Source organism: Epinephelus lanceolatus, chromosome 23 (genome assembly GCF_041903045.1).
Source record: "Epinephelus lanceolatus isolate andai-2023 chromosome 23, ASM4190304v1, whole genome shotgun sequence".
NCBI lineage: Eukaryota > Metazoa > Chordata > Actinopteri > Perciformes > Serranidae > Epinephelus > Epinephelus lanceolatus.
Genome location: NC_135756.1, coordinates 18,585,148 through 18,600,684, shown reverse-complemented (window position 1 = coordinate 18,600,684; position 15,537 = coordinate 18,585,148). Strand labels below are relative to the sequence as shown.

The 15,537-nt window shown below is 41.6% G+C and overlaps 1 long non-coding RNA gene across 1 annotated transcript in view; it reads right to left on the bottom strand.

The window, feature by feature from the left end:
- The window catches only part of LOC117248981 (uncharacterized), a 146,731-nt gene extending 131,471 nt beyond the window's left edge, over positions 1–15,260 (bottom strand). Inside the window, exon 1 of the long non-coding RNA XR_013490446.1 lies at positions 15,119–15,260. This is a non-coding gene — a long non-coding RNA (uncharacterized LOC117248981). The remainder of the gene's footprint in view (positions 1–15,118) is intronic.
- Between the last annotated feature and the right edge of the window lie 277 nt (positions 15,261–15,537).

Sequence of the window (15,537 nt, the reverse complement as noted above, 5' to 3'; positions counted from 1 at the left end):
CATTGAGGGCTGCTGCTTTATAACTGTCCATGTATCCAGACGTGCTACAGTGCATGTGCTTATAACATCCCGGATGATACAGGTAATCCATGGTATATGGTTGTGCTCCAGATTCTGATTAGCTCCATTTCTCGCGTCACTGGGGGAATGTGTCATCGTTTGCATATTTTGACATCAACAAAATGGGGGCATGGTCGCTCCTCCTGGACACGGGCAGCCACCTTTGAATGGCATAAAGCAGTGATCCAGAGCAGGAACAGGACAACACCTCACATTCCCAGTGTCACACCAGTCCTCATAAAGCACATGTCTGCTCCTGCTCTCTTGCCAGAGTCCTCTGCTGGTTCCTGATATCCTGTTGCAAACTGGTGCAGGCACGGCAATGCCATACAATGAGTAGCAGAATGGCAATTTGACAGAAAGATCCACATGACTGTAGCTGGTACACATCTTATCCATCTTTTCCACAATGTTTACTGATGTTTACATTTGACAACCTCGACCTGACCAGCTAGCAGAGGTCAGCAGGAAAGGAACTACAAAATGCAAAATAACATAAAAGCAAAACAGTCTTAAGAGAATATATTTAGCTCAAATTTAGAAGAGCTGATGAAGAGGCATCTGGAAACGCATCTGCACATGACAGAAAGAGGACCTGCTCAAAGTGCATTTCTTCTGCTGTGAGTCATAATCATGACTTTATGAACTGGACCCTGAGACGTGTATGATTAAGATGTTTTCAGTATTATCACCAGTATGTACAGATGTGGCCAAATCTGCCAGAGCTGAAAGCTTTAAGATTATAACTTGTATGATTTTCAGTGTTGGGCAGTAACGCGTTAAAGTAATAACATTACTTTTTCCAGTAGCAAGTGGTGTAACTAATTACTGATGAAATTTCAGTAGTTATATTACAGTTACTCCAAAACCAAACAACTCTTAATAATGTTACTTTTGTTATCACATCACTACTGACTTGAAATACAACATTACATCGTCGCATTGCACAGGCACGTCACAAAGCAGCAAGCTAGTTGGAAACACTGACCTTAGTGGCTGGAAATATTCCCATTACTTTGATTTTGTCAGGAGGAAAGATGACAAGAACACTGCTGCTGCAGGTAGTCGGACTAAAACTCCTTCCACTGCAAAAGCACATCCTCAAACCTCTGGTCTGAAACACCTCGGCTACTTTGACCGACAACACAACAACGTGAAGCTCCAGGAAATACACCCCACCAAAGGTGAGCCCTGCTTGGCCATGGCAGTCGGCTGTAGCTCTACATCAGCTAAACAACCAGAACTGGATATTACTCGTGGACATCTGTGGCTACAAAGAAGCGATGAGGCTTGTGGTTGGATATGTGGTGGGTAAAATGTTGCTTCACAAGTGACTCTCCATCTGTTGGGCAGAGTCGTGGGAGAATACCAGGGAAAGTAATATAACGAGTAGTGTGACGAATTACTGTTGGCATTACATTTTTAGAGTAACGAGCCCAACACATCCAACGTTTGTGGATTTGAAATACGGTACCAGCCGCATTGCTAATCAATACACAATACATACATTTAGCTCTTACACCTGACATCAATCAGAAACTGCGCTTTTGGTGAATAAATCACAAAATTTGAAGCCCAGTCGACGGGCATGAAGGCGAAAACTAGGAAGCCGCAGCACCATAGATGTTAATTTTACACCACACTGACGAGTATCAGCACCATTTTTGTGGGGGAAAAAAAAAAAGCTGTCAAAGCTTCCAGAGAAGTGAGCAGCTTTGCATTATGCTCCAGCGAGGTTTAGCAACCAAATTAAAGAGGCACGGATACAATGAACACCAAGGCATCTGGCGCTGCATAATGTCTGTAGAAATCAGTTTTCCTCAAAGCTGTCTCTTCATTGTCTGCCCGCTGACACAAATTTCTGATTCTATTGTGAAGCTAAAAATTGGTTGAAAACTGGTAAAAAGCACGAGCAAATGAGATGCTGCTGAGCATTACATCCACTACAACAAAGCAGACAAATGGATGGCATTGATGCCATCAGTGTCATCAAACTTACCTGTGTGCAGCATGGAGAAGCACACAGCCACTAGATAAAGCATAGTCATTTGCTTTGCCATTGTGTCTACTACCACTGCTACGACGTTATTATCTGGGCAGCCCGGGAATTTGCTATCATAAAACCGGCCCTGTGACAACAATAGTGCGAGGAGATTGACAATAACCAAATAACACGTGAGTGAGAAAACACAGGCTTTTCATGAAAGGAAGTCATTTCAATAACTGTCAGATGTCTGGTGGCAAATCAGAACTGAACGAATGTGTCTTTTGTCAGTTTTGTCAGTGTCTTTGTTTCCTGACAGTGTCTTTATCTGGCTGATCCAAACATGTCGTCTAGGTGTGCCTCTGTATTCATCAAGGCCTGGCAGAGATATTTTCTCCAGTGTGACTCGCTGCTATATATGCCGCGAAGCTACAAAATCATAATAGAGTTTCTCTCTCAATTCCCTCGTGGCGGCTTTTCTTATTTTACTCATTCAATTATAAAGAATAAAATATGGGATTAGATATTTTCGGGGCTCTTTTTTCCTCTGTGCACAATCCATTTTATTCCTTGCAATTTCACGCTTTGTGGAATTTTCCAGCCACAAGTTAATTAATCAGGTAGAGACGGTGGGGTTACTTCATCTCAAGACTAAATGACCCATATTTAGCACAAAGAAAAACTTCGCCGAGGTGTGTGGAGAAGAAAAGGCAGCACCGGAAGCCAGGCCCTTAGCGTTCAGCAGTAATGGTCCCCGTTTCATCTCAGAGCCGCTCTTAACGAGATAAACCCTCTCCTGACAGTGACCTGAGATGAAAGTAGGAGACACAAAGCCTGCAAGAGTTCAGGGAAAGTTCTCCAATGCCGCACCTACCCACCCACTCACCCCGCCTAAACCTATCTCAACCCCAGGCCCTGTGCTGCTGGGGAGGGAAGTGGGTGGGGCGGCGGTGGACTAGAAAAGTTCCTTCGCCTCGATAACAACTTTGTGGTTGATCCCACAAGGAGGCCTTGCTAGGTGCTAAAGATGCCGGGATTGACGGCTCTAATCTTGCCGACTCTCTCTGTCTCGCTCGAACTTGGCCTCTTCTTTTGTTCTTTAAGCCCCGGATTCTCTTGTTTCTACAACTCTATTTGGACGCAGCGCTGGTTTCTGCTGAAGGGAGGAGGGGAGGATGCTGCTGCAGGAATCACAGAAGCGGAACAGAGGATGCTGCCACGGTTGAGGCAGCAGAGGTTCAACGTCCTCTGAGGGGACAAACTGGTGTGTGTCAACCTGTCGACCCATGTGAACAACTGGGATTTTGATCAGTTGTTTTCTACCTGACGTACAAAATGAAAATAAAATAAAACCCAAATAAAATAAATGACAACACTCTACCGTCAGATAAGTGGTAATTTACTGGTTCTCATCCTGGCTGCTTTTCATTCTCGCTGTCTAATCAGGGAATATTTTACACCTGGGATACAAGTTGAAAGCAATTAACTACCTGCAGAGGCAGAAAAGAAAGGCAGCACTACTCTGGGATCTAGTACATTAATAACTACTGGCCAGATAAAAACTAATTTGTTTTGGCTGACACAGGAACATTTTGTAAACAGCAAATTGTTTCATTGAAAGGGTTGTGAAGTTGCATTCAAGAGGTGATTCTGGAGTTGAAACCAAGTTGCTGTCAGGGGTTTTCTCTTATCCTCTTATCTTATCTTCATGTTATGGCAGAGAAGTATCAAGATGGTAAATGGGCTGCATTTATTAAGTGCTTTTTTAGTCTTGGCCACCACTCAAAGTGCTTTACAACACAGCTACTAGTCGCTCATTCATACACACATTCATACACTGGTAGCTGAGGCTACTGTACAAGGTCCCACCTGTTCATCAGACTAACATTCACATACCAAATTTGGGTTCAGTATTTTGCCCTGGGACGCCTCAACATGTCGACCACAAGGGCCAGGGATCGCACCAATGACCTTCAAATTATTAGACCTTGGCTGTACCTCCTGAGCCACAGCCCCAAGAGCAGGCACAACACATTAACACCACTGCTTAAATTAATGCCACATTCACACTATATGGAATGGACATCAGACAACTCAACACAGCTGTAACTAGAATTTTGGGCGCTCAAGATCAGTGTCACCAATCCAGTATTCGACAAAATGTTCCTGAGTAATGGCCAGAAGTTTGCATAGTGAAGTTGACCTTTGACCTTTTGGATATAAAATGTCATCACTTCATCATTATATCCTATTAAACATTTGTGTGAATTTTTGTCCTTATTAATGTATGAATTCTTGAGTTATGGCCAAAAACACATTTTGTAAGGTCACAGTGACCTTGATCTTTGCCTACCAAATTCTAATCAGTTTATCTTTGACTCAAAATTGCCAAATTTGAAGAAATTCCCTCAAGGTGCTCTCGAGATAACACATTAACGAGAATGAGACAGATGCAAGGTCACAGCGACCTTGACCTTGGACCACCAAATACTGTTCATTTTTGATTCCAGGTGAACATTTGTGCCAGATGGACAATCCAAAACCATAATGCCTCCGGCCATGGCTATTACTGGCATGGAGGCATAACAAGAAAATACAGGCAGAGGGCAAAGTCTCTGCAGATAAATACACCACCTAACACTTCTAATGCAGTGGCTCCCAACTGGTGGGTTGTGGTCAAAAAGTGGGTCATGGGCTCATTCTGAATGGACCGCAAGTGACTTATCAATGTGTCAAGTTTGTAAATAACTTCTTTTCTGAAGTACAGTACATTTCCAGCACAGAGCTTTTATTATGAAGTGCTGTTTTCTGCTTGAGTGACTAACGGACAGCTACTTAACAGAGACAGCTAACTAGCTCAACGACATGGCCAAACACAAGTATTATGCCAAATGTATTAAACTGTGTGGACCTTGAACTAATGACTAAGGGGAAATCTGGACCCCGTGGCTGGACCAGTTGGGAACCACTGCTCTAGTGGGCCATTACTGAGAATTGAGAGTGTCTAGTTCTATATGAGACTATACATTGTTTATAGGAAAATCCTGAATAGTACATCTTTAAGTTGAAGGTATCGACGACAACAACAGGAGTTAGGAGAAAGAAAAAAGGTGACTATTGAGTAAAGGGCAATCGTTGGTTAAAAAAAAAATACCAGTCAGAAAGAGTTCCATGTCTGGATGAATTTCTTAAATTGGCAGCATCAGACAAACAGACCAGACACTTTCTGCAAAGGTGCATTCCTAATCGTTCAACCTGTGTTTTTCATCAGATAATGATAAGATATGTGACATAAGTTTAACTAAAATGGAAAAATATTGGTTCGATGAGTTTGACTGAAATGTTCAATATAATCTGTTGATTAAAAAAGACTAAAGTGTCAACAGTTTTCATCGACGAAATAAAACAATGCTAAAATGGTATAAAATGGTAAAACTAATACAAGACTATTGCCCAGAGTTTTAGTCAACTAAAACTTGATTAAAAAAAGAAAAAGTAAAACAGGATGATATTGACTAAATATAATAAAAACTATCAAAGACACTTAAATAATGTAACCTTAATGTTTCCCTACACTGAGTCTGGAAGACATCTATTAAGAATCATTTTGAACCAGCATCTGAAAAACACACCAATTACAGTATTTTTAGGCCCTGGAACAAAGTAATTCCTGTTAAGCCTTGAAAACAAAATAAGCAGAGATTTGCAGTCTGGCTTGGTGATGAAAAATCCACAGTTTGAGACAGAAAATGTCATTTCTGAACCTAGTTATCTGCTACAACCGAAAAAAAAGTGAAGTCATACAAAGTTGTCTTGCCTGATGAGTTCATTCTCACTGTGTAAACCTTAGCCTCACAGAGGTGGAACTATCCAGTTGGCTGACTTGTTAAAATTCAACTTTTGCACTTTCACTGCATTCTTGTGGTTATAAAACTTTTCTAGTAACATGCAATTCTCCCAGTTTTTACTGATGTAACTGCCTTTATTCTCTAGATAATTACCCCAAGCTAGTTTGCTAACTCATAACTCAGACGCTGGCCATTCTGTTGACCTTCCAATTAGAAATTCTTGCCGTTTGTTGCACCAGCTGTGTGTAAGCTCAAACTTAGCCCAATTATAATTTAAACTATTACAAAGTTACTAATTTAATAGTACTGATACTCCACAATGAGCTGAACCACCTGCAGCTGAACACTGGCAAGAGAAAGGAGTTAGTGGTGGACTTCAGCAGGCAGAAAACAGTCCTACCCCTATATCCATCCAGGGATTGATGTGGACACTGTTACGCACTACAAGTACCTGGGAGTCGATCTGAGCCAAGGCTATGTACAAGAAGGCCCAGAGCTGGCTCTACCTCCTGCATAGGCTCCGATCATTCAATCTCTGCAACGCCATGCTTGGAACGTTCTATGAGTCTGTGGTAGCCAGTGTCATCTTCTGTGCTGGGTGTACTGGTGAGGTCAGCTGACGCAAACAGAATCAACAAGATCAGTCAACAAGACCTCTTCCCCATGTGCTGCTCACAAATTGAAGCACATTCGGCAACAGACTGATACCACCATGACGCACCATAGAATGCCAAAATAAAGTCCTTCTTCCTGTGACTGTCAGACTACAATTCATCTACCTCAGGTTAAGCGATGCACAGTGGAGTCATGGTCTAACTGTATCTTATTGGATTCTCGCCATTATGACTCTGCTCCTCACAGCTGACTCCTGGGACATAACGTGCAAAAATATTGCATGTAACAAGGAACTGCATGAATGTAATCATAAACATTCTGTATCATCATGTACTCTTGAACTCTTTCACCAACTTCAGTTCTGACACTAAAAAATATTAAGCAACCATACTTTATAGATCATCCATACCGGTAACCTGTTTTTGTTGTTGTATACATTGCATCACACCTTATTTGTACCTTACTGTCAGCAGATTTTCTATTTTGGACCTTATTGTTTGGACCTAAGTTCAATCAGGAAGACTTTCTTTATGCTATATCCAGGGCTTGACGCTAACTTTTTTCCCAAGGAGCACATGTGCTTCTAAGTTGAAAAAGTAAAGAGTGCACAAAGAACTTTAGGGGCACAATGTAAATTGATCAAATAATGTGTTTTCCGTAATAAACATGATGCAAATAGACATTTACAAGCAAAATTATTTAATGAATTTGTATACAAAATGTACAGAAAGCCACCGCGGGGTAGGGCGTAGAGGACAGGATTTGGGGGAGTACAGGCTTGTTCAGGAGCTACAGCTCCATGGTGACCACTTTCGGGTCTACTTCAGGCTCTTCTCTGCACCTCGACGCGCGGTGCCGAGGTGTCGTCACAGCACGTTGCGGTGGAGTTCCTCCAACATTAGATTATCATATTTTTTTATTGACAAAAATATAGGCTGCTTCGGCTGATTTTTTTATGCGCACATGTGCCCCTAAATATTTTTTACAGTTCACACACACCTATTTTTAGTCGCAAATGCGAGTGAAACGCTCGCACTGTCGAGCCCTGGCTATATCCATTCATAATTCTCTCTCTATCCCACCAACCAGCTGACTATAGGCGTTCTCTCTCCTAGTTAGCCTATCAAATTTCGCCACAATCTCCTTCAGCCATTCATTTCGCTGCTGCCAAGCTTCAAATCTATTCTCTTCTCTGCTCCTGTCAGCTGTCATTTCAGGTGGAATCTTCTGACCTCTTACACCCCATTCACCTCCAATCACCTTATCCAGAGCCCAGGACGAGCTCATCAAAAGCCCACTCCTCTTCAACATCAAGATCCTCAGCTATCTCTTCATCTCATCTCATCACCACCACCACTGTCTAGACTCCATAAGCGGGGTTCCCTAATCTACTATGTCTTTACCACACTCCTGGAATATATTTGCTATACATTTGCATTTTCTGCTATGTTACTTAAGTCCTTGCACTCTTTGTATCTGCACTCCTCCAACTGTGCATTGCAACTGCTACACGACACTTTCCCTCAGGATGTATAAAGTTCTAACTTATCTCTTATCTTGAGTTGCAATTTATGCATGACTAATAGGTCTGGTTATCTCCGCTGATATTCCAAATCAATTTGATACACAATTTGATTCGATAAGATTGTTGTGGCACAGCTGTCCTGCCCAATGCTACATTCCAATTACTTTCTCTTTAACTTTTGTTACTTTAATATCTTAATGACTTTGTCTTAAGTCAAGCATTTTTAATTGCCTTGTTAATGATACAGGTGCTTACTAACGGACTTGCCCAGGCTAAAAAAAAAAAAGTTCATGTGATTCTGCTCAATAAACTATAAATAAATTTGGCAATATTTCGTATTTCAAGTTTGAAACTCAGTTTGGCAAATGTCTAGATATACTTTCTAATTACTTTCACTTTAACTTTTGTCACTTTAATATTTTGTCTTAATGACTTTGTCTTATGTAAAGCAGTTTATAATTGCCTCCTTAATGTTATAGGTGCTACACAAACTTGCCTTGCCCACAAAAAAACAAATGTGAATCTTCTCATTAAGCTTTAAATTTAATTTGGATATGTTTTGTATTTGAAAGTTTTAAAGTCAGTGTAACGTATAGATATATATACGCATCTCATCTTCATGAATTAGACACAATTAATTTGAAGAGCTGCTCTGATGTCAGCGTGAATATGCACTCCAGTGAAGCCATGTTTGCTATTAGTTATACTGTACAACACGGCAGCACCTCATTAACAGTGTTTGAGGAGTAGGATAACAGGATTGCTAATGAATACGTCCCCTGCTGCTCGAATCAACATATGGGGGAATGACAGTAAATCCTGACCCCCCTCCCTTTTACTAACCCTTTGTTCGCTGTCTATTCATGAGTATGTGAAGCCATGGGATTTATTAGAGGCACAGCTCTCCTGCTCTGATCCCCTCTCTCCGGCAGACAGCCTGTTTGTTTTGCAGACAGAAACCTTGGCGAGCTGCAGCGCTCAAGTGGACACCCGGCTGCTACTGTGATACATTAATGACCGCTCATTTCCGTGGTGCGCCGGCTCTCTCATTGAGAGCGCTGCATGGTAAGCACCTGTGAGCATCAGCCAAATGACAGGATATCCCCTCATCCTCCCAAATACCAATACACACAGTAGCAGCTCAGCCGACAGACAGAAAACCAAACTGAGCTGCTGAAAATGCCCCACATGGTTTACCCTCTCCGTACTGCCAAAGCCAAGCCCACTAAGATATGTCCTGAGTATCACAACAATGACCCAAGACATGAAAAATACACAAATTACCCAGCTACTCTTCTTCATGTTTTGGATCTCCACTCCACACTGGTAAGCTTTGTGGTCTGTGACCAACATACATAGGTAACTATTCCCAGGCACAAACCATCACTGCTTTTTTCTGTGTAAACCTGATAGTGCCTGTTGGTCAAATTATATGTAAACGGTTGTAGCAATCTGGAAGAGGCCCAGGTGACCTTGACATGCTAGACGGATGAAAGATATTAGGTTTCAATACAGCTGAAGGAGATAAAGGACTTCCCCTAATTTTCCACTGTTAAGAGCAATTTGGAAAATTTGTAGCTTTCATTCGAGACTTTATTTGATCATTAAGGACAATTAGGGCTGATCTGTGTTTGTTGTGCTTGTGCTTTTCACAAAGAAGGGGTAAAAACAGTTCTTCAGCCATGCCACAGTCTAGGAATGGCAATGTTTGCCCGTCTGTCCAACACTTTAATCAAGACTGAAATATTTCAACTACTGGCTGGAGTGCCATGAAATTTGGTACAGACAGTCATGTTCCCTCCAGGATAAACTGTAATAGCTTTGGTGATCCCTTCACTTCTCATTTAGTGCCATAAAAAAATTTCAAAATTGTCCAATATTCTCACTTATTGACTTATTGTTATTGAGAAGACACAGCAGGATGGAGATGGGTAACTTTTTTTAAAGCAGCAATTTACTCTTCTCCACACTTCATTTATGGATGTATAAAGAAAAACGGGATACATTGTTGGAGGCAGGGCCCCGCTGACTCCTATGAAAGTTGCTCAGTGGCGCATGAAGCCAAAAAAGTTAGACTTCATGAGTGTAAAATTACTTGAATCTTCCTGATCATTGGACCTATTGAGCAAGCATACTGGATACTTTGCTGGCAGAGCAGCTAACTTCTGGTGTAGCCCTCCACCTAACTTAAATGGAGGTCAAATTATTTAATTGTGTGGTACTTCTAGACATTCAAAAAGCGGAAAATTTTTAACAAGAGTTCTTAACAATTTCAGCCATGTTTGTAGGGTATTTTAGGCCAAAACATGACGTAACCAAGTGGTTTTTGTGCTTAAACCTAACCACAACAGTGTTTCCCATATATTCATATTTTTGTGGCAGCCCGACACAAAACCAACATCTGCCGCAATGTACTGACTTTATTTTTGGAGCTGGACCGTTCATTAGGAGCGCTATTGGAATATATACCTTTGGGTCATTGCACCACACTCTCAGAGTGACTCTAGACGAGGAGCCAGCAACACGCCAGGCACTGGGTCTAAAAGTTCGCATTCACACAGCTCTGCAGCAGCTGGTCCTCTAATCCATTGATCTGATCAGCTCAGATCAGTTATCCAACCTGCAACTCAAACTCCACCAACTGCTGCTACCGCCACATATACTGTACTAGACTATAATTCTGTGGGAAACACTGCACACGTTAACCACAGTGCTGTCACAACATAAAATTAATAATTGAAACATAAATAAACATTAAGTTCCAACATATCTACTACCTACGAAAGGGACAAATGTAACATATCTACATGAAATGTACAATGCACACCCCCACTGTGTCTAACATAGTCTCACAGAGCTGTTAGTTGTTTCTTGTTAAGTTACCAAGTTAGCTACAAGCAGCAATATGTTGGTATTCTTCTTAACATACAACACTTTTGCATTTTATTATTGCCTTACTGTGTTTTGGTTAGATTATGCTTGTCTTAGATTACTAATAATCATATAGCTTTAAAATATAATTCATCCAAATGCAGAATATACCACTTCAAATTGCAAAAAAAATCAGCTTGGTCAACAACAGAACCAAGTGTAATTTGAAACTAATTAATTGAACAACCACGCTTTATTAGCCTATCAAATCATAAAATCAAAGTTAGCATAAGAAAAAATTAACTTTCTGTTGCTGTTGTAACACAAGTACACAGCTCTGAAGGATCATCTCTGGAGCCGCTCTCCTTCTGGTCAGTTTAACATCTGCAAAAACAAGCTGTTAAACAGCCCCAGCAAACACTCACCAACACCGAAACAACTTGACTCTGATGTTAAACTCATCAATAACCTTTAGGTAACGTTAGCCGCGTGATGCTTACAGCTAGCCCTGTCACTGTGTGTGCGTGTGTGTGTGTGTGTGTGTGTGTGTGTGTGTGTGTGTGTGTGTGTGTGTGCGCGAGCTTACTCTCACCAACTGTTCCTGGGTGCGGAGCTCACACTCCCCCAGCAATAGTCTCACGATAAACAGAGAGAGAGCAACAGCGGGGCAAGGAGGCCCTTGGCGATGCAATACACTGCACACAGCTCCACTATAACATAAGATTTTACGTAAGTTTAAATTGTAAACAAAAAGAAAATATTAAAGTCATGTTCACATGTGGGATGTTGGCAGTTACTTAATACTTGTTAAATGAATACTATGTTTAATTCTTGTACTAAAGTATTTGTTGCAATTCTTATAACTGATATGTACCTAATAAGGAAGCAATGATTAGTTATTGGTTATGTGCTGTCACATTGGACTCCGAGTTAATCAGAAATGGTTCAATAAAGTGGTCAATATGCAGATTCACAGAAACTAATCACTAGTCACAGGCTCATTATCATATTGAGCAGCCCGTTAGTCATTATCTGCTGATTCCAAGACATTCAGTAACTATGTGCTATGTATTCATCGATTTGCAGCCTGATTTGCTCCTAACTTGGTCATTGATCACTTTCATTTTGTAAAGTGTAACCAGTGAGCAGGACCTTTATTTAGAAACCACCAGTTCAGTCCAGTGTGGCAGTTCTTATGATTGGTGAAGCGGTATCCAAACTTCCTGGACCTTTCCACAACAATGAAAAGAAAGGATTGCTTTATTGGCTTGCAGGCTGAAGCTGGAAGATTCCGTCTAAAGCAGCAGATGCCACGGTAAATTGAGAGCTTCTCTCATCTCAGCAGCGCTCTTAGTTAAAACCAGAAGGCATGCTCGGTCTTCCCTTCCTCAGCACTTGGGAGGGAGAAAGGAAGGGAGCCCGTTGTTGGCTGGAGATGACTGTCGGATCCCAACTGGAAGTGTCGCTGCAGCGGTGCTGTGTGTGTGTCATCTGTGTGATTGTGCCAGGCAACAGGAACTGTCTGGCCAAAGTCACAGATGGCGTTCGAAGCCATTGGCGCTTTGCAGTCGCAGAGGCTCAAGGAGCTCTCAACTCTCACGCTATCTTTATTGTGATTAAAAGTAGAAGCAGACAGAAGCTGTCTGACACAAACTATTATACAACAATGGTCAGGTACTTCAACACAGCTTTTCATGTGTTAGTTTTTTGCAACTTTTTATGCTGTCGTCATGGCCAGGTCTCCCGAACAAGAAGAACTAACCTGATTAAATAAGGATTGAATTAAATAGCAGATTTCCTCTGGGCATTTTTGTTTTTATGCTTCTTTGTAGACTGACAAAGGAGTTTTATTTCTTTTATTAACCTGGCAACTTAAAGCTGCACTCATCAATATTCTTACTTTACCACTGCCATAATGACTGTGTGTAATATGAAGGTTGCCGAGGTCGTCACCGGACGGCAATTCCCTTCAACTCTCAGCTCACTGTTTTGTTTTTACTACCCTTACTGTTTGGGTTACTCTAACCATTCTCATCAATCTCATTTTCAGCCTTAAGAGATGGCTGCTTTTCAGGAAAAAGCTCCAAAAATTGATTACATGCTACCTGCCCAGCACCAAGGGCCACACAGACATAATTAGCAACTAGCGGCTGAAAAGTGGAGAAAAATCAGGCTCTTTAACTGCCCACTGATTTTCTTCCACCAGAGTTGGTGGAGATGAACACAAAGCTGAAAGAAAAATGAATTAGGGATGGACTGATGCCACAATTTTTCAGATGGAGTACAAGCACTTGCATTTTGGGTACTTTCTGATACTGATATGAAATAAGTACTTAATAATACCATTACGGTTCCATCAATGACATTGAAAACATGTTTCTCACCCAATTGACTGTACAGTTATTTAATAAATGAGGTAAACTTAAGCAACAGCTTGTTACGTGACAAAGGCTACACAAATACTCATAGAACTGGAGTTACATCCAAGTAACTATTTACTATGTTTGTGATGTGGTGACAGCTGGGAGTCTCATACTTCAGCTGCAGTAGTATTACACTGACAAGATGGCGAAATCCCTTATTATCAGAGGTGAAGTAGAGGGTATACTCAGGTATACCAGGTAAACCCACCTCTTTTTCTGGTCATGTACAGTATACCCATCTGTCAAAAGCCATTGGAATACATAGAGTATACCCACTTCCTCCATAGTAATCTACCCATTTACAGAGTAGTACATCCATCTCATAAATAACCACCCCACACCTGCATACTATCTACTGTACAACTGACAGTGGCTGGTCACAAAGAGCAATGCACTGGGTACAAGCTTCTATTAATTTTACCACCCGTGGGTTATCTCTGCACATTTTCGCTCACTTCTCTGGCGTTTGCTGCAAAGTTGGATGTTGCTCGCATTCACAAACTCCTTGAACTTGTGTCATGTTGGTTCTTTAGATGTTATTTCAAATTGCTTGTGTTAATTGAGCTATTTTCATTCCCTCCTCCTGACACTTAAAGGAGCTATATGTAAGAAATCTGAAGCAAATAGTCATAAAATCATTCTAATATGTCACAGAGACTAAGGAATAATGTTCATATAACATACTGATCTCACCGACAACAATAGTACAGCCAGAATATTCGCATTTAAAACATTTTTTTACGGTCCGCAAATCATGTTTATGTTTTGAATTTGTGTTTTGGCCTGTTGCGCCACCCACCGCCGTCTACCAGTCACGCAGTCAGTAGAGTCTCAGCATCAGTTACAGTTACGACTGAGCTACAGCAGCACGGCAAGCAGCGTTAGCAGTGTCCCGGTACATAGCATTGGCAGCCGGCTTCTCCTCAGCTGTATCCCGGCAGCAGCGTTAGCAGCAGAGAAGCCGGACTTGCTCGAGGACGCGGCGACGGGGCCCTGCCACGGCAGCCGTCCGTGGGCAAACAAATCAGTCTCCAGCGTGCCGCTGTCCAGCAACCTCGAATCTGTAGGGGAGGGGGGGCGGACATGACTCGCGGCAGTATTTTGAATTTGATTGCAGTAACCGTTTTGGCCACATTCTTACATACAGCAACTTTAAAAGAACATAGTTTGCTCTGCTTTACTTTTGTCATTATCACTCAACTGATAAGAGGTTAACGTCACGCTGCCATAAAGTGGTAGCGGGTGCTGTTTTATTGGAGTCGTTTTCTGAGTACAAGTACAAGGACTTGAGCAGAGTATCAGACAAAGAACCGATACTGTTATCAGTATTGGCGCATACCTAGAATGAATGTTGGTCATGGTTAAAAGAAACCAACGTTGACTGTCGGCATGGTAGTCGGAAAGCAGTCTCACAAGTTAAAGCCCGACACTTTGTTGTCTCCCCTCTAAAATAATGTCTCACTATTTTTTCTTCGCTCTCGGTGGGAAAGATGTACGGATGCTAGAGGGCTTTGTCACTTGGAAGTCGCTTTTGGGAATTCACTGAAACAACTGATGCTGTCCTTTTTCTCGGGAGAATACTTTCTATCATCCAGATGTTCAGGGAGAAGATTGAAACTAAAATGAGGTACTTCAAAGATTTATTTTAACAATTTTGCTTTGAAGGGACCTTTCCCTTGCTTCTATTATTCAGTACCTGATATTCATTTTTCACAATGAGGGGGGAATTCTCCCCTTAAATGCTTCACATAGGGGGGATTTATACACTGGGGGGCTTAACTTCTGTTCTTACCTGAGCGTGCATTTCGTTGCTCTCCTCTGGATTATCTCTGATGTAATTTGTCGTCTCTTTCCCCTCTCTTGTGGTCATCTCTTTGAGTCCATCAGTGTCATTAGTCTTTCTTTTGGTGGTTCCCTCTTCTCTCATCTACAGGCTTTACTCCTTCCCTTTCCCTGTGTGAGAAACACATTCTAAGTGGGGACTTGAAGTTGACATTTCATATTATTGGCTGGTAAAAGGTGCGGCACCATACATTTCACAAATTGAGCAGCTCATTTCACCATTGTTAAGTTCTAGTCACAGATATATTCTGAAACTTCTGTTTGCACCAGTCCTTTTGTCTTCCACCTGTGGTCCATCATACTTGCATGCCCTTAACTTCATTAGGGATGCACCGATATGGATTTTTTCAACCAATACTGATAACCGAT